The 24,721-nt window shown below is 36.3% G+C and overlaps 2 long non-coding RNA genes across 2 annotated transcripts in view; both read left to right on the top strand.

Moving 5' to 3' along the window:
* The window catches only part of LOC306650480, a 246,344-nt gene extending 235,150 nt beyond the window's left edge, over nt 1–11,194 (top strand). The window contains exon 15 of the long non-coding RNA XR_013760934.1: nt 11,060–11,194. This is a non-coding gene — a long non-coding RNA (uncharacterized lncRNA). The remainder of the gene's footprint in view (nt 1–11,059) is intronic.
* Nucleotides 11,195–13,709: 2,515 nt separating this feature from the next.
* LOC306650506 overlaps nt 13,710–24,721 on the top strand; it is a 45,306-nt gene continuing 34,294 nt past the window's right edge. Inside the window, exon 1 of the long non-coding RNA XR_013760941.1 lies at nt 13,710–13,775. This is a non-coding gene — a long non-coding RNA (uncharacterized lncRNA). The remainder of the gene's footprint in view (nt 13,776–24,721) is intronic.

Below are 24,721 nucleotides of genomic sequence, written 5' to 3'. Positions count from 1 at the left end.
TGGCAATGAAAAAAAGATGAAAAAAGAAGAAAAGAATAATGGCTTAGTTGTGGTACATTCAGACATGCATATAACATACTTTGATCATATCCACCTCATGTTTCACTTTCAACTCCCACACACACATCCCTTCCTCTTCTAAAATAGTCTCTGCTACTTTCAGGTCATTATTTCCCCCCTCTATTCTACATATAAGGAAAATCAAGTAATACTTGTTGTCGCCACCCGCGGCAACGATTGCACGGGAATTTATCAGAGGTGGACTGGGAATAAACTATTTTTCCTATATTTACTAATTTATAGAGGAAAAGAGACTTTGAGAAGAAGAGATGCTTTGCTTAGAGGTTAGAGGAAGAGAAACTTTGCTTATCAGGAAGAGAGACTTTGCTTAGAGGAAGAGAAACTTTGAGAGAAAGATAGGCTTTGCTTATAGAAAGAGAGACTTTGCTTATCAGGAAGTTTTTAGAGAAAGAGAGGCTTCTATGCTTGTCAGAGATCTATTTCTTCTTATAGTTCTGTTGTCTCCACTTAGAAGTGCGTCCCGCATCCTGTGAACTAGGTGCTATCTATCTGAGGTCTACGACCTAGAGGTATGTTCTCCATTCTCTGCTCTACAATCTGCCTTGTGCCGCTGCCTGCTTCTCTCTGCTAGCTGCTTCTCCTAGCTGCTTCTTTTATCTGCTTCTTCTTACTGCTAGCTGCTGCTGCTTACTACTGCTGCTTACTGCTGCTGCTTACTGCTGCTAATTGCCTTCCACCTACTGCCTGCTTATATTCCCTCCAGGAGAGGGAGGGCAGGGGCCACGCCAGTTGAGTTCAGGCGAGGAGCCAGCTGCCCTATCACAGCAAGGTTAAAATGAGCAGGACGGAGCAGGAGCACTCGGGAACACCTGTGCACGCGTTGTGTGCATGGACTTAATTGAATATGGCCAATGATAAATCACCTGAGTGTGCTTATGTTAATCAACCTCCTCACTGCTGATGTGATCAAAACAACCTCCAGCTGGCTGCCAGGTGCCATCCTGGCGCAGCCCACATGGCACAGCCCCCAACAACTTGTCTTTCTTAGTCTTATTTCACTTAATATTATGATATCTAGTTCCTCCCTTATTCTTGCAAATGGCACAATTTCATTCTTCCTTATGGCTGAGTAATACACTGTTGTGCATATATACCATAATTTCCTTTTTTTTTTCAGTATAGGGATTGAACCCAGAAGCAGTCAACCACTGAACTACATCCACAGCCCTTTTTATTTTTATTTTTATTTTTTTTAATTTTGAGATAGGGTCTTGCTAAATTGCCCAAGCTGATCTCAAACCTTGTGATCCTCCTGCCTTAACTTCCAGAGTAGCTGCAATTACCTGGGTACACCACTGTGCTCAGCCATGTTTTCTTTATCCTGTTGACAGGCACCAAAACTAATTCCATAACTTGGATCTTATGAATTGTGTTGTAATAAACATGGGTATGCAGATATCTCTTTGACATACCGACTTTAATTCCTTCTGTATACGTGCAGAAGTGGCATAGTTGGATTTTATGGTAGTTCAATTTTAGATTTTTTTAAGGACCTCCAGCCTGATTTCCACAGTGAATATAGTAATTTACATTTCCGCTAACAGTGTGTAAGTTTAAATTTTTTCCAACGTTCTCACTAGCATTTATTGACTATTGTATTCTTGATGATAGCCATTCTTACTATTGTGAGATGGAATTTAAATTTGATTTGCATTTCCAATGAATTTTTTCATTAAATTATTGACCATTTATGCTTCTTCTCTTGAAGAATATGTGTTCAGTTTATTTGCACATTTATTGGTTGGATATTTGGTGCTTTTTGAGTTCTTTCTATCTTCTGGATATTAATCCTCTGTGAGAAGTCTAGCTGGCAAAGATTTTTCCCATTCTGTAGGATGCCTCTTCAGTGTGTTAATGGTTTCTTCTACTATGCAGAAAGTTTTTAATTGGATGCAGTCCCACGTTTCCATATTTGATCATCTTGCAGAGCTTATCGATTTAGTTCACAGGGATTTAATAAAGTCAAGGATTGATTCTGTACACTCAATTCTGTTCCATTGATCTAGAGGGCAAACCTTACACCAGTACCACTATGTCTTGAAAATTATTTATAGTAAATTTTGAAAACAGGAAGAACGAGTCTACAAATTGCACTCCGTTCTTTTATAAGATTGTTTTCAATGTTTGGAATAGCTTGACTTTCCATATGAACTTTAGAATTAGCTTGCTGATTACTGCAAAAAAAGAAAATATAACTGGGTTTTTGGTAGAGATTATGTTAAAATTTTAAAACACATGAAATTTATCACCATGTAAGCAATATTAAGCATTCTAATCATGAACATGGGCATTTCATTCTATCTACTTAGGATTTCATATATTTTCAGGGTTTTTTTTAAATTTATGTATTATAACTAAACATAATAGTGGTATTCATTTATGTAGTATTTGTATATGCACGTAATTTGATAAACCTCATTCCCTACTACCTACCCTTGTTTCTTCCCTCCATCCCCTCATGTAGTTTTTACACCCTGCTGATTTCCCTCACATCATCATTATCATCTCTATTAATTAGAGCATTATAATTATATATGAAAGCAGAATTCATTATGGTAGAATCATACATGGCCATAGCATAATTTTGCAGATTTCATTTCCCAGTACTTCCCAGTGACCCCATCCTCTTTCCCTCTCAATCCCCTTCCTCTGCTATTTTGGTCTCCCTTCTACTTTGATGAGATCCATCTGTTTTACTCCTTTTGTTTTCCTCTCTCTACACATTGAGAGAAAACATTCCACCCTTTACTTTCTGAATCTGGTTTATTTTATTTACCACAACATTTTCCAGTTTCATCCATTTACCAACAGGTGGCATAATTTGATTCTACTTTATGGTGAGTAAAATTCCATTGTGTGGAATATTACTCAGCCATAAAGAATGCAATTTTGGCATTTGCTGATAAATGGATGGAACTGGAGACTATCATGCTAAGTGAAATAAGTCAACCCCACAATACCAAAGTCCAAATGTTCTCTCTGATATGTGGATGCTGACACACAGTAAGATGGGAGAGAGAAGAATAGAAGTTAATTGGATTATGCAAAAGGGAATTAAGGGAAGGAGGGGAGATGGGAATATGAAAGACAGTAGAATGAATTGTATATAATGTTCCTGTGTTCATATATGAATACACAACCAGTATAACTCCACATCATGTACAACCAAAAGGATGGGAAGTTATACTCCACATATGTATCATAGTCAAAATACACTCTACTGTCATATATATCCAAAAAGAACAAAGAACAAATTGGGAAAAAACTCCATTGTGTGTGTGTGTGTAATATCTTCCTCTCCTTTTAAACTAAACATGAAACAATATGTAAATATTGAAAGAAATATGTAAACATATTTTTAAGTTTCCCAAATAACATGAAACTCAGAAAGCATAAATGTAAATTTGACTTTCTAAGAGTTAACAATCTCTCTGTGAAACAACAGTAGAAACTATGTTAGAATACATGAAAAGAGACGTATGACTTTTAACTGAAAGAATATTAATTTCCATAACATAAAATGTACCACAGAAAATTAATAACAATAGGCAAACAACCATATAAAACTGAAAAGGATATCACAAGTGATTTACAAAAGAAATGCAAAGGATTAGTAAACATTTTGGAAAGATGTTTGTCTTAGTTAACTTGGACTATTATAACAAAATACCATATAATGGGTAGCTTAAACAACATAAATGTTTTTATAATTGTTCTAGAGGCTGGAAGTCTGAGATCAGGGTGCCAGCATGGTAAAGTCCTGGATGAATTCTCTCTTCCTTTCTTGCAAATGGCTGCCTTCTCACTGTGTCCTAACATAGTACAGAGTATGATATCTCTCCTTTGTCTCTCTCTCTCTCTCTCTCTCTCTCTCTCTCTCTCTCTCTCTCTCCATGTTTTTATTCATACATTATAGTTCTTCATAGAAATATATATAAAGGTGAAATTCACTGTGCTACATTCATATATGTACATAGTATAACTTGGTCAGTTTCATTCTACCCTTCCTCTCCTACCATCCCTCCCTCCCCCCCCCCATGAATTCACTTCCTCCACTTTTCAGATACCCTTCTGTTTTCATGGAATCTTTTACACACACACACACACACACACACACACTTACTTTTTTTTTTTCTTTGGTGGTGCTGGGGATTGAACCCAGGGCCTTGTGCTTACGAGGCAAGCACTCTACCAACTAAGCTATATCCCCAGCCCACACACATACTTTTTTCTGTGTTTTACTCTAGCTTCTCCATCTTAAAGATAACATTCAACCCTTGACTTTCTTAATCTGATTTATTTCATTAAGCATGATGTTCTCCAGATTCATCCATTTACAAGCAAATGTAATAATCTCATTCTTGTTTATTGCTGAGTAAAACTCCATTCTGTATATAATGTTATACCACATTTTCTTTATCCATTCATCTGTTGACAGGCATCTGGGCTGCTTTCATATGCTGGCTATTGTGAGCTGCGTTGCTACAAACATCAATGTGCCTATATCTCTATAGTATGCTGATTTTAGTTCTTTTAGATAAATACAGTCATACAGTGGTTCCATTCTTAATTGTTTGAGGAATCTCCATACTGATTTCCAAATTTGTACTAATTTTCAGTCCTATCAACAATATTAGTGTACCTTTGCTCTATATCCTCAACAGCATTTATTATTATTTATATTTTGGTGATTGCCATTCTAGTGGAAGTGATATAAAATCACAATATAGTTTTGCTTTTCATTTCTCCTGAATACTAAGTTGAATTCTTTTTAATCCATTTGTATTACATGTTTTAAAAAGGGTCTGTTTAACTCATTTGTCCATTAATTGATTGGGTTATTTGTGGGTGTTGGTTTTTGTTTGTGTTTTCTGTGGGAGGGTTTTTTTGGTGTACACACGCACACACATACACACACACACACCCTGAATATTTAGCCCCTTTTGGAGGAGGAGCTGCCAAAGATCTTCCATTCTGCAGGCTCTCTTTTCATGCTCTTAATTGTTTAACTTATTGTACAGAACCTGTTTAATTTCATGCCATCCCATCATCGATTCTTGGTTTTATTTCTTGAGTGTCAGGTGTCTTGTTAAGGAAGTCAGTGACTGAGCCAAGAATTGGAATGTAGACCCCCCCGTTTTCTTCTAGCAGTTGCAATGTTTCTGGTCTAATTCCTAGGTCATCCACTTTGAGTTGATTTTTTTTTCAGGGTGAAAGAGAGAGATCTAGTTTCATTATTTTACATATAGATATCCAGTTTTCCCAACACCACTTGTTTAAAAGGCTATCTTTTCTCTAACTGTGTTTTTGGCATCTTTTTCAAGTATGAGATAACTCTTATTTTGCTTCACCTCTGTGTCTTCAATTCTATTCCACTAGTTTTCATGTCTATTTTGATGCCAATACCTGTGCTATTTTGTTATTATGGCTTTATAGTATAATTTGAGATCAGGTATTCTGATGCTTCCAGCTTTCCCCTTCTTGCTCAGGCTTTGGCTATTCTGGCCCTCTTATTCTTCCAAATTAATTTTAGGAATTATTTTTGGTTCTGTAAAGAACATCACTGGTGTTTTGGTGGTAATCGCAATGAATTTGTATAACACTTTCAGCAGTATTCATTTTGACAATGTTAATTCTGCACATGGGAGGTCTTTCCATCTTCTAAGGTCTTCTTCAGGTTATTCCTTCAGTGTTCTGTTGTTTTCATTGTAAAGGTCTTTCACCTCCTTGGTTAGATTTATTCCCAAGTATTTTTTTGAGGTATGATGAAAGAGAGTTTTCCTATTTTCTTTCTCAGCAGAATTACTGTTAGTATATAGGAAACCAATCAATTTATGTATGATGATACTGTATCCTGCTACTTTCTGAATTCATTTATCAGCTCTAGAAGTCTTCTGGTGGAGTTTTTTTAATCTTCTAGATATAGAATCATGTCATCAGCCTACAGAGATAATTCAACTTCTTTTCCTGTTGTATCCATTTAATTTCCTTTTGTTGCCTCATTGCTCTGTCTAGAATTTCAAGAACTATGTTAAATAGGAATGGTAAGAGTGGATATCATTGTCTTATTCTTGATTTTGGGGGAAAAAATACAATTTTCCTCCATTCAGTATGATGTTGACTTTGGGTTTTTTGTATAAAAAGCTTACTGTATTTTTCCTTTACTTTCATTGTGAAATGGGGGCTGGATTTTGTCAAATGCTTTTTCTGTATCTATTGAGATGATCATGTGATTATTGTCCTTAATTCTATTTAAGAGATGGATTGCATTTATTGATTTGTTTATGTTGAACCAAACATGCATCCGCACAAACCCACTTGTTTATGATTTTGTTGTGTATAGAAAACATGTTTGGCATCTATTATCTTTCAGGACTTAGTATATATTACTCAAAGCTCTCCTGGCTTCTAGAATCTTGGCTTTGAAATCTTTGAAATTCTAAACGGCAATGACATTCCACTTTTTTCTTTGGGTCTTTAAAATTCTATGCTTGTTCTGCGTATTTGGTATTTTAATAGCAATGTGTTTTGGAGAATATTTGTTTTATCTTGCCTATTTGGGGTTCTAAATGCCTCGTGTTTGGATTTGCTTCTCATTCCTTTAGTTTTTATTTTAGCACCTTTGTCTCTGCCAATGATTCTTAGATTTTGATCTCTTAATGTTATCACAGATTTCTTTAATATCATGGTCATGGTCTGTTCTTGTCAACTTTATTTTCAAGATTATATATTTTGTGTTTGAGGCATGAGAATCTCTGTTCCAAGTGGTCTAATCTATTGATGATGCTTTTACCAAATTCTTAAAAATTTGATTTTTTTTGAGTCTTTCATTTCCAGGATTTCAGATGAGTTCTTTTTTAGAATCTGTGTCTTTATACAAATGAGCTCTCACTCCTCTATTTTGTGTCTCAGTTCATTCCTTACATCTTCTTTTATATCACTGAATATTTTAAATATGGACTTTCTAAATTCTTTCTCTGACATTTCCTCCACTATGGCGTTGGTAGAATCAGGTTTTCTAGTGTTATGGGCTGTTTGGAATGGCTTGTTCCTCAATTTTTTTTTTTTTCTAATATGGTCTTTTTAAATTTTTTTAAATTTACTTTTTTAGTTGTTGATAGACCTTTATTTAATTTATTTACTTATATGTGGTGCTGAGAATCAAAGTCAGTGCTTCTACCACTAAGCCATGACCCAGCTCAGTTTTTCATTTCTTTTCTTTCCTTCTTTCTTTCTTTTTTTTTTTTTTTTTTTTTTTTTTTTGTCTACCCATCAGCTATGATGATTATCTCATCTACTTTTTTGCAAGGGACTATTGAGTGAGTTTCTTTCTCCTTAGTGTCCCAGATGGGGCAAATATCCACCTATTGATACTTCCACTCAAATTGTGGTCTCTGATGTTGCCAGTATCAGCACCACTTTGAAAGTAGACACTTAACCTATTAACTCTAATCACTTAAGAGCAAAATCACATTCTACTGAGTGTTGGGGTTGTTGAAAATTTTTCAAGGTATAAAATCATTGTAATGATCTTGAATAGGTTGCAAAATTAGTTGTTAAAGATTATAAAAATTACTGTTACACTGTGTAGGGCTGAAAAAGGAAAGAGAAAACAGGGGCAAAAGGGAAAAGGACTAAAAAAAGATAGAAAAGAATAATGTAAACCAAGATGAAAAGATAGACAATGGGTAGGGGGTATTTGAGATAGGAGCAGTTAGTGCAATATGAAAAAGAAGGACTAAGAAGCTAGGGAAATAGAGAGAATGATTTCATTAATGCTTAAAATATTAGAAGAAAGACAATTGATTTGGTTGAGGGCACAATATTGAATAACAGGGAAATATCCATTGATTCAATCTGAAAAGTAATACATGTAAGATCAAATTTGACATTAGATCTATTTGTGATAGTTTATGCCAAGTGTATAATGCCAAGTGTCTTCCTGATTTGGATTTCTTTAAGACTGGGATATTTAGAAGCTGCCCACCACTCTTTATCTTTTCTGTTTTGCTGGGTTTGGAGGTAGTGATCACACCAGCTCACCTCTGATTGTAGGAGATGCCCCTCTGGTTGTTGGTGAGTCCAGGTACTGCTAGCTTTCTGTTGGGTCAAAAGAGTCAGTCTGCTGGTCTGTGACTTAGCAGTCCAGTTTATTCCCTTAGGAGCTGTCATCACATGTGCCCTCTTGAAGAAAAGCTCCTACTGTTATCAAATCCAGTGTAGGCTCCCCCCACATAGAGTGTGCAGGATGTGGTGGTCTGAGGTAGAGATTTATAGTCCGATGTTGTACTAGGTGGCCTGTGGTGGGGAGGGGTCTGCTGTCCTCCCTGGAGTACACAGTTCACCGGTCTGTGGGCTTGGATCCAGGCATACTGAGTGGTGACTGGTGTGTGTGGAATGCTTCTTCTTTTGTGAGGTTTACTGCCTTGTGTGTATGCACAAAGCTTGGGGTTATCTTCAGGCATTGCCATCTCTGGATCCATGTGCCTGAATGAGAATTGAGTTAACTTGCAACTCTAGAACTCATAGTTGTGGATCTCCTCTAGGTGCTGGATCACGGGAGCCACTTCCTTGGTTGCAATTCTTTTCTCATCACCTGGTTCTTGTTCATTAGCCCAGAAGGCCAAGCCTGCACACTTGGAGGCATTGTGCTATAGCTGCTGGCTCCTTCTGTTAGGAGAGAGGACACAGGATGCAGGGCTTAGGGCTATCACTGACGAGGGTTGTGGGATGCTATGGGCTATCACTGACGAGGGTTGTGGGATGCTATTGCCTGCTCCCCTCCACAGGACCTTATTTAAAGTGGGATAGAGCTTGGCAACTGTCAGAAAGTATGGTACCTGTAATTCCGGGCTCTCTGTGGCTGATCTGTGGCATGGAAATCTTCATCCTGAGTGACGTAAATCACCAGGGTACCATTCCTTTGACTGGGGTATACTGTCACTTGGTCCATCATGTCCGAGTTCCTGTTGCTAATAGTTGTTAATCATTGGGTGCCTGTTCCCTTTCACTGGGAATTCTGTGGAGGGGGGCTATCTAAGTACTTGTTGGCTGTCTGCAACTGTTGGGGTCTCTTATTGCAGGTTCTCCATGGGCAGTCTGACCAAGAAGTCTCTACTCTGGCAGCAGCAGATCACCAGTGTTTTGTCCATCTCTATAATGGAAATAGGGTATCCACTGGCTCACCTGCCTCTGAGCTTCTGCTGTCCACAGCCTGAATCTCAGGCACCTGCTCCCTTCTGTTGAGACTTCTATGGAATGGCACTATTTAATCACTTCGTCTGTAACTGTGGCGTCTAAAGGTATGGACTCTGTGGGTTACTGTGGCACAGAAACATTCACCCTGACTAGTGCAGTTCACCATGGTTTTACCAGTCACCATAATTGGATGGAATATCAGCTGGATCTTTGCCTGAGCTCCTATGTAGGTTATGGGGGCCTCAGGTTAGGGCTTCACTCCCTGGTAGTAATTTGCTCTCAGGACAGCTCCATGCCTCTTGTCTTTAGTGATGGGAAGGGGATTTCAGTAATTTTCAGCTGGTGGCTATCCCTCTACAAGTTCCTTCTAGATGGATTACTGAGACTACCCAATTCAGAGGTATTCGCTCAGGTTTTATGCGTTACTAACTGAAGGTAGGGAGAAACTGTGTTGATTTAATTTCTTCTAGAGAAGCTGGCTAGCTGTGGACTCTACAGAATGACTATCCTGCCCCTCATGGCTGTTAACCTACAATTTGGGGTAAAATGTGTGATCACCATCACTATCTCTGCTGCTCCTGTCCTACTTTAACTTGGTCCGCTTTTATTTCCAGCATTTGTTAAGGAAGTAAAATTATGGGCTTTTCCTCTCCTTTCTCTCCTTGTTGCCCTTACCCCTATCTGCACCATGGTCAGGGCTCAGGGTCAAGAAATTCTGTCCTTATTTTCTGCTCCAGTAAGCAGATTCCAAGTCTCTCCAAGTCTCAAGCTGTTCAACATTGAGTCTTAGAGTATCTGCTCTACCACCTACTTCTCTGGTCAACTGCTCTTTCACTACTCCCTTTCTAGGCTGTGGAGGGATCAAGGATGGCAGCCTAGATCTGCTCCACCATCTTCCATGCATGTCTAACCACATTTTCTTTATCCATTCATCTGTTGATGGACACCTAGGCTGGTTCCAGGACTTGATGATGGTGAATTGTGCTGCTTTACACATTGGTATACATGTATTACTATTGTTTTCTGATTTTAATTATTTTGGATAAACATCAAGGATTAGATCACGAGATCATATAACAAATATCAAAGTGGATGAAAGACTGAGAATTCAATCAAGAATGCTGCAAGTGCTAGAAGAAAACAGGATCATCATTCCAAAATATTGGCAAAGGCCCCAAGTTACTTCATAAGACTCCTACAGATCAAGAAATAAACCAAAAATCAATAAGTGGGAGGATATCAAATTAAAAAAAAATTGTGAAGAGAGAGCCTAAAGAATGGGAGAAAATCTTTGCCAGTAACCCTTCCAACAGGGTTAATATTTGAATATGTAACAACTCAAAACACTTAATACCAAAAATCAAATAACTTCAATGAATAAGTGATCTAAGCAGATTTTTTTCAAGAGAAGAAATACAAATGACCAACAAATACATAAAAATGTGTTCAACATCTTTAGTGGTCAGGAACATACAAATCAAAACTATACTGTGATTTTAGTTTACTCCAGTCAGAATGACAATAATCAAGAATAAAAATTAAAATAATTGTTGAGGATATTGGGATAAATCACACTTACACATTGTTGGTGGGACAGCAAACTAATACAACCACTTTGGAAAGCCTTAGGGATTCCTCAAAAATAAGGAATGTATTTCCTAAAGTTTTTTTGTTTTTTGTTTTTGTTTTTGTTTTGTTGTTGTTGCACCAGGGATTGAACCTGGGGTCACATACCCCTGATTCATACCCTCACCCCTTTTTATATTTTATTTTGAAACAGAGTCTCACTGATTTGCTTAGGGCCCCACTAAATTGCTGAGGCTGGCTTTGAACATGTGATCCTCCTGCCTCAGTCTCCTAAGCTGCTGGAATTACAGGTATGTGCCACCACACCCAGCTATTCCTTAAAGTTTTTCAATGCGTTTTGTGGTTTTGAGTCTACATATCATAAACTTATGTTTATTCGTAAGTATATTGATAAATATATTGCTTATTCATAAGTATATGTTATGTTTATTCATAAGTATATCATAATTTTCAGGCTATTCAAAAGATTTTGTTTTCTTAGTTTCATTTTTAGGTGGTTAATTCATAGTATGTGGAAATGCAATTAATGTTTACATGTTGATCTGTGTACTGTAAACTTGTTGACCTTTTTTATTATTTTTTATTTTGAATGGCTTTGAGACTTGAAAAATGACTATTCTGCATAATTTGAGATGATTGCTCTTTATCTTTTACTCCATTAATGCTTTGTACTATACTAATTGTTTTTACATATTGAACAAAGTTTCCATTCCTGGATAAAATATCCTTGGTCATAATGAATAATCAATTTTATATATTGTTGGATTTGTTTTACTGGTATAATACCAGGTATTGGAATGTCATTTCTTGTAATGTATTATCTAGTGTACCATCAGGGTATACTGGCCCCACAGAGAGGTTGGTGTTAAAATTTGAATGTTGGTGTTTTACTAAAATTCATGTTGAAATTTAGTCTCCATTCCGGTGGTAGTCAGAGATGGAACCTGTTTTAGTTAGCTTTTTTACCTCTGTTATCAAAAGTTCTGATGAGAAAAATATAGAGGAAGATGAGTTAATTTGGTACTCACTTTCAGAGATCTCACTCCACAGAAGTCCAACTCCATTACTCTGCAACTAAAGTAGAGCAGAATCATGCTGGAAAAATGTGGAGGAGGAAAGCAGCTTAAGACATGGCCCCAGGAAGCAGAAAGAGACCTCTTGCTCACCAGGGACAAAATAAGAACCGCAAAGCCATGCCCCTAGTTACCTACCTCCTCCAACCACATCTACCTGCCTAGAGTGGCAAATCAATTAATCCATCCAGGTGAATCATGTATTGATTAATTTAAGGCTCTCATAACATAGTCATTTCACCTCTAAAGTCTCTTGCATTGCCTCACACATGAGCTTTTGGAAGACATCATATCTGAACCATAACAGAGCCTTTAGCAGGTGTTGAGGTGCCCTCATAAAAGTGTTTAGTACATTTATAAAAGAAATTTAAGAGAATCACTTGTTTTTCTATCTTTTCATCTGGGATTTCAACTTTCATCCTATTGAGATGTTAGGATGCTTCAAGAAGACTCTATTTTGTCCATTATTCAACTGAAGGGCATCTAGGTTGGTTCCACAATCTGGCTATGGTGAATTGAGCAGCTATGAACATTGATGTGGCTGTATCTTTGTAGTATGCTGATTTTAAGTCCTTTGGTTATAGGCCAAAGAGTGGGATAGCTGGGTCAAATGGTGGTTCCATTCCAAGCTTTCTGTGGAATCTCCATACTGCTTTCCAGAGTGGCTGCACTAATTTGCAGCTGCACCAGCAATGTATGAGTGTACCTTTTTCCCCACATCCTCGCCAACAACTATTGTTGCTTGTGTTCTTGATAATCGCCATTCTAATTGGGGTGAGATGGAATCTTAGGGTAGTTTTGATTTGCATTTCTCTTATTACTAGAGATGTTGAACATTTTTTCATATATCTGTTGATTGCTTGTACATCTTCTTCTGTGAAGTGTCTGTTCATTTCCTTAGCCCATTTGTTGATTGGATTATTTGTATTCTTGGTGTGGAGTTTTTTGAGATGCCCTTCAGTTGATGAATGGATAAAGAAACTGTGGCATATATATACAATGGAATATTACTCTGCCGTGAAGAATGATAAAAATTATGGCATTTGCAGGCAAATGGATGAAATTGGAGAATATCATGCTAAGTGAGACTAAAAAACTAAAAAAACTAAAGGACGAATGATCTCGCTGATAAGTGGATGAGGACATATAATGGGGGGTAGGAGGGGTTAGCGTTAGGGTTAGGGTTAAGGTTAGGTTTAGGGTTAGGGATAAGGAGGGTGGTAAGAATGGAGGAAGGAAGGACTGTATAGAGGGAAAAGAGGGGTGGGAGGGGTTGGGGGGGAGGGAAAGAAAATAACAGAATGAATCAAACAACATTGCCCTATGTAAATATATGATTTTTAATTAAAAATTTTTAAAAAGATATTTGCAATGCTCTAAAATCATTCCTATCCTCTTGAAACCTTAGAAACAATACTAGAAGATTCAGATTTCTTAGAAATGTTTGTGTACATTCTCTTCCCAATGTAATAAGCTGATATGTTTTTCATGTTTCAAATAGAAAGAATAATGCATATAACATTAAATGATTGGCACACTCATTTTAAAATTTAATAAAATGATCATATTTTGCTGTTAAAAAAAAAAAGGCACCCCAAACTATAAATGGGTCAGTGCAGGAAACTGTGGAGTGAGCAGGGGAATACTCAAATATTCCTATAGAAACTCAAGGACCATTATTTCTTACTCTTGGTCATAAATGGTTATAATAAAATAAGCATGTGTTTGACTTTGATAATAAAAAAAAAGAAGAAGACTCTATTTTGGAAGCAGAGCCTAAACTCAGACACTGAATCTGCTGCCATCTTGATTCTTGATGTGTCAACCTCCAGAACTGTGAGAAATAATTTTATAACATTTATAAATAATCCATTCCTTGGTATTTTGTTACAGTAGCATGAATGGATAAGATAGCTACAAAGTGTTTTCTGTGTTTTTGCTTTAGTGTTCTTAAGTTTGTGAGTTATTGGTATGAAATTTTTTTAATGATGGGAATAATTTACCAATAAAGTCATCTTGACCTTGATAGAGAACTGAATCCTAACAATAAGCCCGTGAGCTTGGAAGAGAATCCTGCAGAGCCTTCATCTTTGGCCACCATCTATTTCTGGATCCTCAATTCAGACAAACTCTGAACTAATTTATGTGCATTGTTTTAATGTGGTTTAATGTGGTAAGTCATGTGGTAATTTCTTATTGAGCAATAAATAAATAATATATTTGACAACTAAAGTTATATCTTAGAAGGGAAAAATGACATTGATAAATAAATTGGAAAAATAGAAATATAAAGTCTGTAGTTCCATTAATAGTTTTGTAGCAATGTCATTTTTTCTTTTCATAAATATTCTACAGTTACATAAAACAGTAGTATAATAGGATAAAATGTGTAGGAAACACTCACTATCATCCAAATTTTTATAAATTTAAAATTATTTCAAATTTGTTTTTTAATAAGTATTACTTTGATTTAAACAAAATCTTAATTACATTAAAACACCTTAAGCCTCAGGAGATGAATGGACATGTAGAAGGAGAACAGCACAGCATACTCTTATCCACCATTCCAAACCTAGATGTACCTGTGTCAGGAGGGCACCATCGAGCCGTAAGGACTCTCCACCCCTTCCTTTTTCTCCATCATTCTCCCGTTACCCAGTCATCAGTTTGAGTGCCAGTAACCACCTCTTCTATTCCTGGGCCTCACTTATCTCAGAAAGCCCCATTTTTAGACATAATCAGGCAGTACATCTCAAGGTCCTCATTGAACCATTTTTGGAAGACAAGACTTCCAGGCATTAGAGGCAAGGATTGAGAAACATCAGAGATATGGGACATAAAACACATTTCTGAATTTGGAGGACTTCTTTCTTTTTTAATTTTTTTATTTGTTCTAATTAGTTAGACATGACAGTAGAATGCATTTATGCATTTTGATAAATCACACATAAATGGAGTATAATTTCTCATTTTTCTGATTGTACATATTGTAGGATTATGCAGTGTTGGCGACTGTGTCTGCAACTGCAGCAGCACTGATGGACTTCTTTCTTAGTATAAAAGTTCATTTTTCAAGTTTTAAGAAGACAACTGTACTGTCAAGTCATTGGGGAAATCTCTATGATAATTCAGACTTTTGTCATTCCAGCAGTTCATCGTAAGTTCTTTAGATCCATGTATTCTTCTGTTCACACTTTGCAGAATTGTTGTACCCACCTGCAAGACCAAAATCCACAAGATAGATCCTGTTACAGTAACAGATTAATTAGATAAAACAGTTTTTAAAATAAAAATGGTAAGTCATGCCAATTCCTATTTGCAGACCTGGAAGCAAACCCTAAGCCACCAGAATTTTACTGGTGAAGACAAGTTGAGGATTCAGATCTGTTGTGCACAGATAGAGAAACCATGGTACAGAACATGCACACACACACACACACACACACACACACACACACACCATGCATGGTACTATGGTACTACACATCCCCAACCCTCTAGTAGTGATCTGGAGATGGACACAGGACACAGGTTGAATGAAAACTCTGCACATGGACTGACTAAACAAAGACTCCCAAAGCAGAGAGAACTGCCCAGTCACCACACACAGCTCCCTGTGCACAGTGAGAGCTCTCTGCTGGGCAGCACCAGGGTTGTGTCCAGGAATCATGTCTACCAAACCTACAGAGTCATGTGACTGACACTGCACTGCATAGAAAGCCAGAGTCAGTGTCCTACCTGTATGGTCCATAATCATGGCACCTACTCTATACACACATTCATGACTTCAGGAAGAATGACTAGCTCATGTGATCTGGAGACATACAATGGGAGATTCACTGATACATTTCTCTCTTCTGAGCTCATGAAGACACATTTTATTTAATTTTTTATTTTGAATTTTTTATTAGTGTATTAGTTATCCATAATAATTGGGTTCATTTTGATAAAATCATGCATGCATGAAATTTAATTTACTCCATTTTAATCCCTGGTGTCCCCACTTTCTCTTCTCCCCTTCCTTCCCCTATTCTCCTTCCTCTGCTCTACTTGTATTTTTTTCCATTCATTTACTTATTTAATTTGATTGGTGATTTATAGGTACACATAAATGTGACATTCACTGTGGTATTTTTATACATGCAAATAGTGTAATTTTTTCACATCCATTCTGTTTCTTCCCCTTTATTGTCCCCCATCCCTCTCATGATCTCCTTCTACTCCACTGATCTTCAGTCATTTTTCCCTTATTTTTTTCTTCTAGCATCTGCATCTAAGAGAAGTATTCGGTGCTCAATTTTTCTGAGTCTAGTTTATTTCACTTCGCATGCTATTTTACAGTTCCATCCATTTATAAGCAAATGTATAATTTCATTCTTTTTTATGACTGAGTAAAACTCCATTTTGTACATACACCACATTTTTGGTCTGTTCATCTGTTGACAGGCATCTGAACTGGTCCATAACTTGCCTATTGTGAATTATGATGCACTGGGTTCAATTCCTAGCAACACATAAAAATAAACAAATGAAATAAAGGCTTGCTGTCCATCTACAACTACAAAAAGTATGGCTGTATTGCTATGGTATGCTGATATTAGAGGTTTTTTTTTTTTTTGGATAAATATCAAGGAGTGGGAAAACTGGGTCATATAGTAGTTCTATTTCTAGTTTTTGAGGAATATCCATATTCTCTTCCAGAGTAGTTATATTAATCTGCAATCCTATCAACAATGTATGAATGTACATTTTTCCCACACCCTCACAAGCATTTAATATTATTATTTGTGTTATTGATTATTGACATTCTTACTGGAATGAGATGAAATCTTAGTGTAGTTTTAATTTGCATTTCTCTGATTACTAGAGGTTTTGAACAGTTTTTCATATATCTTTTGGCCATTTGTGTTTCTTCTTTTGAGAAATGTCTGTTTAGTTCTTTTGCCCACTTATTCATTGGGTTATTTGAGGAAAACACATATTTAGATACTTTATTTTGGGTATTTACAATTCATTTATAATTCAAGGAATCTTATCTCCCAAGTTCAGGTTCAGACTCAATTCTCAAGACAGAATAGACACATCTAAATACCTCATCTTAAACCACAGAAGATCATTCTGTTCATTTAATTTTAAATGGATATTTTACAGTAGTCTAGTGATTTATCTAATCCTCATTTTTCCTCTGCATTCCAATGCATACATTGTAATCTACCATGAATTTTTCTGTATCATCCTTCAGCATACACTTTCCCAACAATAAATAAAGGGTAGGTGGCAGAATGTAACACAAGTCACTAGTAGATGTGAAAGAGTAACCCACCTTAAAGTGGAAACAAGAGTCAATGGGCTCTGAGTGTGCTGGATTAGTAGGAAGACAGATTATAGGCACAAAACTACTAATGTGATGTCACAAAGAGGACACAGCGTAGAGTGCTGAATATCCACAAATGACTCTCTAATAGTACATAACATGTGATTTCCAACAAGTTACTAAACCATTAGATTTCACAGAGATTGTCCTGCCCTGTAGAATTCCAAGAAAGATGATATTGCAGTAATCCCTAAGGAAGATCACTTCATGTGGCCCAGCCCACCTTCCTGTATCTACACCAGTCTGAACAGAAGAGTCTAATATAGACTTGGCTCCTATGTGTGAGATCAGGACTCACTATTAACAATATTGAGCCCTTCTGCAGTCTGACATGCTAAATTCTATTTCATTCAATATCCTAAATATGGACTGAATTATTTTCTTCTTCATGTAGTATATTCATCAGTAACTATCAAACCCCAATCCTTTTTCCAAGTACCAAAAAGTAGAATTGGTCAGGGGTACAGGGAAAAGATTTAGATCCATCAGTCTGCAGATCCATAGAGTCACATTGTGGCAGAGCAGTGCAGTTCACACAGGGTGGAAGAGTCATTGGGACAATTCAAGTGTGATATCTAGCTATCCACATGGAGGCAATCACCAGGAGTCAGATAAATTAGACAGATATCTAGACAGACCATATGGAGGAACTGGAGAAAAGGAGAGAACTAAAAACTGTGTCAACAATCACTGAGTCCTCCACCCAGTAGGAAGAAATTAAAACCCAATTCAAAATAGATATGAAGTCAACACAAAATTAAAAGAATGAGTAACATATAAAATAGGAAGTCTTTATAGTCTACTAATATCTCCAGTATATCTAATAATTATGTAGAAGGTAAGTAGGATGGGTTAATTTGTACAGGAAAGGAACTGATAAATATATAATTGTTGGGATTACAGTATCAGATTTGGAGTATAGATGGGGGGTTGTTCATATTTCTGATATTATGGAAAAAATTCTGAAGATACAACTTTTTCTTTATGTTGAGAAAGCTACTACTCTAATGCACACTTCTAGCAAACATTATACCATTTCTTCCTTGTTTCTCAATAGATTATTAGAAACATATTTTATAAAATTACCTACTTATATATAAGACAAAAATGTTTGCAGTCTACAAGTAACTCTAATATTTCTGATAGCTAGTTAGAACATTACATCATGATACAAAGCCACCATTCTTTCACACTGAGAAATGGGGAATCATAGAGAAAAATAATTTATTCCACTATGCTAGGGTACACATTTTCACATTTTTCAACTAAAATTGCAACTTTCAAGTAGAATTGCAAAACTGATATTGCAAAAGTGAAATTACCAGAAAGCAATCATAATGTCATCAACCTGGTGTATATCCTGCATGTCTCCTACATAAGTGTATGATGCTCCAGTGGACATGGTTCCCATCCTCTGACCAGGACTGCCAAAAGCAGGACTGCAGCAAGTACAGCTGATCTCAGAGCCTGTAAGTGAGGTCAGAAATTCAGTACTCTTTTTGTCAAGATCAGGTTTGTCCAGTAATCATTTTTCTTCTTTGGGATGCAGTACTACTTCAAGCCTTGCCTTGTGATGTTTGATTCTAATTTTTTGCATGAAGATATCTTAAACATTTATGTATGAATGTATTTTACATCAATGCCTTTCACTTGTATATTTTAAAAATATATTCATAATTATTTTACCAAAATATTTTTAATTATTTTGGTATTTTTAAATATCCTTTCCAAATTCAATATGAATAATACTTATTAGGAAAGACAAATATTATACATTCTCTGTTTTTGTGTTTTCCAGAAATTTCCTCTGTAGTTCCCTGGTGGGAAAAGAGAATGCCAGGGAATTTCTGGAATTCATAAGAAAGAACTATTCAGTGTCTCATGCTTTACAAACTAGATGTTTCCTTTATTCAGGGTTAAAACAAAAAATTTCAACACATGTAGTTTTTAAATCTAAGGGTGCTTTATTCACAATTCATAAATTCAGTAGCTTCTGTTTTTCAAAAAAGAATGAATGTATTACTGGGTATTATAGAATAGTTTTTGGAAGGTGGGAACAAGGAAAAAGGTGGGAAAAGGATGATGATGATGATGATGATGATGATGATGGTGATGATGATAAGGCTAATTTCTCAACATCAGGCTACTTCCTGTTATTTCATTGTAAGTTTTTTTTTTTTTCTTATCATACTGGTTCAAGTTGAGTGGGTCCTTTCTTACAAATTGCTTTTCACAGCACACATGTAAGGATGGGGAATCAGGTGCCATCTCCTTATGGGAAGATGTTATAGTTTGGATATGAGATGTTCCCCCAAAGCTCTTGTGTTAATGAAGGAGGTGAAAGGATTAGAGTATGAGATCTGTATTCTAATCAGTGGATTAAGCCATTTGGTATAATAATAGTTTGAATAGATTACTAAATGGTAACTGGAAGCAGGTTAGGCATGGCTAGAGGAGGTGAGTCACTGGAGATGTGCCTTAGGGATTATATATTTTGTCCCTGGCTTCTCTCCATTTCTCTCTCCCTGTCCCACTTCCTGGTTGTCATGAGCTGAGCAGTTTTTCTATATATTGCCTTCCACCATGATGTTTCACCTCACCTTGAGATCAGAGCAGTAGAGTTGGCCAACCATGGACTAATACCTCTGAAACCATGAACCAAAATAAACATTTCCCCCTCTTAGTTGTTCTGGTCAGGTGTTTTAATCAGCTTTTTCACTGTTGTGACCAAAAGACCTGACAAGAACAATTAGAGGAGGAACGGATTATTTGAGAGTTCATGGTTTCAGGGATCTTAGTCCATAGATGTTCAACTCCACTCTTTGGGGCCCAAGGTGAGGAAGAATATTATGATGGAATTCGGTGACAGAGGAAAGCACCTCAGGACATCACACCAGGAAGCAGAGAGAGAAAGGTTTCTGGTCAACAAGGACAAAAAACCATGCCCCCATGGACCCGCCTTCTCCTGCCACACCCTGCCGGCCTATAATTACCACCCAGTTAATCCTTATCAGGATTAATGCACTGATTATGTTAAGACTCTCATAACCCAATAATTTCACCTCTTAACTTTCTTGCATTGTTTCATACATGAGCTTTTGGGGGACACCTAATATCTAAGCCAGAACATTGGATATTTTGCTCACAGTGGTAAAAACCTGACTAACAAAGAATATAACAACATATGTTAAAAATTCTTCAGTGTGTGCAGTTTTTCTGTTCTCCTCTTTTATGTATTCATTCAATCATTTATTATATTATATGGGATATTATATGAAACTGGATATTTTCTACTTTATTTATACTAGATAGTTCTTTCATTGCCCAAATTGTCCCATTTAGGTCTTGGGAATTCTTTCACTTGGATCCGGTACCATTTTCAAATGCCTACATCATTTTAGCTTAATTTTGTTTTCTGGTTGGTGAGTTGTTGCTTTTGTTGCTTAGCATTTTCACTTTTTACGACACTACAAGGTGCTTCAGTATAATCATATTGACTCCCTGACCAACACTATTATTTCTCATTTCTTCAAGTAATCCTACTTCCTTATATTGGTGAATGAATTTAAAAACAAAGATGTGAGCATCAGTGTACTTTTCTGCTAGAGAAGTAGAAGTCTGTTGATTCTAGGCTTTTGAAAGATGACAGAGTGCAGGAATGTACATGTGTTTTAACTGTATGGGTAAAACTGTTTCTTCTGTTCTCATACCAAACAATCAACACAGAAGACTTCTGTGACCTTATAAGATGGAGGAATTTCTCCATACCAGTAAATAAGCAATCAGTTTTGCAGGGAACATCAGCTTGGCAACAATTCAATTTAATTTAATTTGGATACCACCTAGAAGTAGCACCTGCTCCCACAAGTTGAGGGCTCAGTCTGATCCTCATTTTGTCTACCAATCAGAAGACCAAGAATATTTTACCAATACTCTGACAGACCTGGTATAAACTATGGTCCTTACAATCCCCTCCCCTAAATTCTATTAATTCAATAGAGCACATATGAAAGAAAATTTGTGTTATTTGTCTTTCTGTGTTTTATTAGGATATTCCCCATTTTGATTTTGAGTGATAAGAATGCTTTCTGCATTCTAGACAATATATTCCTATTAACTACATAATTTGCAAGCACAGTTCCCATTTTGAAGGGTTGTCCTGATAACACACTGTGAATCACAAAAGTTTTTAACTCTAGTAACAATTTTTATATCTTTCATCTGACATTAATAATTTTTTATCCTCTTTTTGAAACTATTGTTTCACCTAAGGTCACAAAGACATGTTTCTATGTTCCCTTCTATGAGATTTAGTTATAGCTATTACACAGAGGTTTATGATCTACTTTGAGTCAATTATGTAATATGAATTGAGGGAGGCCAGCTTACATGTGGCTATTTAATTGTACCAGAAACATTGATTTAAACAATAACTTTTCTATATTGATTATGTTTGCAAACTTGTAAAATCAGTTGGACATAAGTATAAGGGTTACTTTTTACACTTATTTGCACTGCTATATGAACTATGTATATGTCTATCCTTTCACCACTATCACAATGCCTTAATTAGTATAGGTTTATACTAAGTTTTGAAATCAGTAATTGTGAGTTGAGTAGTTCAACGTTATTTTTACTTTTCAAGATTGTTTTGGCTGAGAGTAACACTTGTATTTCCATATGAATTTTATAAACATCTTACCAGTTAATATTTTCAAGTGAATCTAGGTTTTACACAGGAATTGTACTGAACCTATGTATCCATTTTTTAAAAATTTCCATCCTAACTATAGTAAGTATTCTGATCTGTGATTATGGGATACTTCTTTTTTTTTAATTATTTTTATTGTAAACAAATGGGATACATGTTGTTTCTGTTTGTACATGGGGATACTTCTTACAAGTATTTTGGATTTCTCTAATTGCTTGTAATAAATTTTGCAGTGTTTATTATACCCATGTTACATTTATTTTGTTAAGTTTATCCATAAGTGCATTTCCTTTTTGCTGCTATTTTACATTGAAGTGCCTTCTGAGTTTCATATTTCTATCAATTGCAAGTACATAGAAGTACAATTGATTTTTTTATTCAACTTGTATTTGGCAACTTTACTGAATTCATTTTGTGTTCCACTATTTTTAGTGAGATTTCTTAATAGTTTTATACACAATGTTTAGCTTTTTTGTGAGACAATACAAGAACATTCATAGGCAAAATGATTGGGTTTATGAGAGCCTTAACCAAATCAGTGCAGTCATTCACCAATAGGGATTAACTAGGCGTTAATGGGAGGTAGAGTGTGCCTAGAAGAGGTGAATCATGGGATATGACTTTGGAGTTTATATTTTGTCCCCAGTGAGTGGAGCACTCTCTGCTTCATTGCTGCCACATCCTCAGCTGCTTTTCTCCACCACACTCTTTTACCATGATGTTCTGTGCCTCTTCTAAGGCACAGAGCAATGGAGTTGGCTATCTATGGTGTGAGACCTCTAGAAACATTAGCCCCAGATAAACTTTCCCTTCTCTATCTTGTACATGTCAGGGTTTTTTTGGTCACAGTGATGAAAAGCTGAATAAAACAGAAATCCTTGTGGAATGGGAATGCCTACTCTGTTCCATTATAGGTTGGATACATAATACTTGCTTTGGTTTTTTACAGTGTCTCATTCTGAATATTTCCCTTGAGGCTCAGACAAGATTTTGGACAACTTAAATTTTTGGTAATGCTGGAACATTTAAGACCATGGGGACTCCTGAAAATGAACTAATTACATCTTGCACTGTGAGATGGACATGCACTTTTGGGGACCAGGGGCAGTATGCTATGGTTTAGTTATGGGGTATCCCCAAAAGCTGATGTATGAGACAATAAAGAATGTTCAGAGGTGAAATGATTGGGAAATGATTGGTGAAATAATGAGACCTTAACCTAACTAGTCCATTAATCTACTTGAATGGATTAACCGTAGGTAGGTGGGGTGTGACTGAAGGAGGTGCATCCATGGGGACATGCCTTTGGAATTTATTTTTAGTCCTTGGCCAGTGGAGTTCTCTCTGCTTCCTGGTGCCATGTCCTAAGCTGCTTTCCTTCACCACACCCTTCTGCCATGATGTTCAGCCTCACCCTGGGGCACAGAGCAATGGAATTAGTCATTTAGGGACTAAGACCTCTGAAACTGTGAGCCAAAATAAACTTTTCTCCTTCTAAAATTGTTCTTGTCAGATCTTTTGGTCACAGCAATGAAAAAAACTGACTAAAACACACATTATGTCACTTTTGAATAGAGAGTTTTCAATCTTTCTTTTGAATCTGTTTATTTTTCTAACCTAATTGCCCTGGCTGTAAACTTTATTGCCATGCAATGTGGCATACAAGTGGGAAGTGTGGATATCCTCTCTTTTTACTACTCTTGGCAAAAATACTGAGCCTATCTTGATAACATGTTGTGACTTTTTTTTTCATGGATGTCCTTTTTTTCATGAAGAAATTACTTTTTTCATGTTTAATATATTGCATTTTATATCATGAATGTTTTGTGTTTGTTTTTCAAGTAGTGATCCTGAATCTTTTGAGATGATCATATGAGTTTTGCCCATCATTCTATTAAGTAGTACCTTTTACTATGATTATTTTAATATGATGAATAAAACTTGCATTCTTCCAATAAATACATTTGATCATAGTATATGATCATTTTTATATGTTGCTGATTTTGTCTTAATAGTATTTCTTTGAGGACCAATTACTTTGGTTATTAAAACAACAACAAAACAAACAAACCAACCTTGGGTTAGTTGATAAATGGACATAAATGAGGAAAATGCCAGAGTACCTTCCCTTGACCATCTAACGTTCCAAACAGGTCACCTGCTCCAAGAAGACCCCCTTCGTCCCTAAAGAGTCTCTCCCTTTCATGAATTCTTTACCACAGTCTCCACTGCCCAGTCACCAGTTTAAGTATTAGTGACCACTTTTTCAAAGTAGGTGCCTGAGCTTAATAGATGCCATAAAGCCCCATTTCTGACAGTTTCAGGGAGTGTATCTGCAAGATACCACTAAAGACTTTTTGGAAGATCTGATTTTTTTGGACATTACATTACAGGATGCTTCTTTGCAGATATACGTATTTCTGCTTGACCTTTTACTTGTTCATTGAAATTCTCACACTAACTTCATGTGGGGTTCTGTTTGTTTTTTGTTAGTAGCTAGGGATTGAACCCAAGGCCCAAGATATGCTATGTAAGCAACTCCCCCCACCCACCATATGAATTATTTGAGTGTCTTAGAGAAAAAAAAATGTATATTAACCTCATCATTTTTGTTACTGATTTTTATTTGTGCATATTAATTACACAGAATGTAATTTGACCAGTTTCACTCCCTGATATCTTCTTCCTTCCTCTTTC

The sequence above is a fragment of the Sciurus vulgaris genome, assembly GCF_902686455.1.
Source record: "Sciurus vulgaris genome assembly, chromosome: 2".
In the NCBI taxonomy this organism is placed as follows: domain Eukaryota; kingdom Metazoa; phylum Chordata; class Mammalia; order Rodentia; family Sciuridae; genus Sciurus; species Sciurus vulgaris.
Note: the sequence above shows the minus strand (reverse complement) of the source record. Positions and strands in the feature narration are given on the sequence as shown.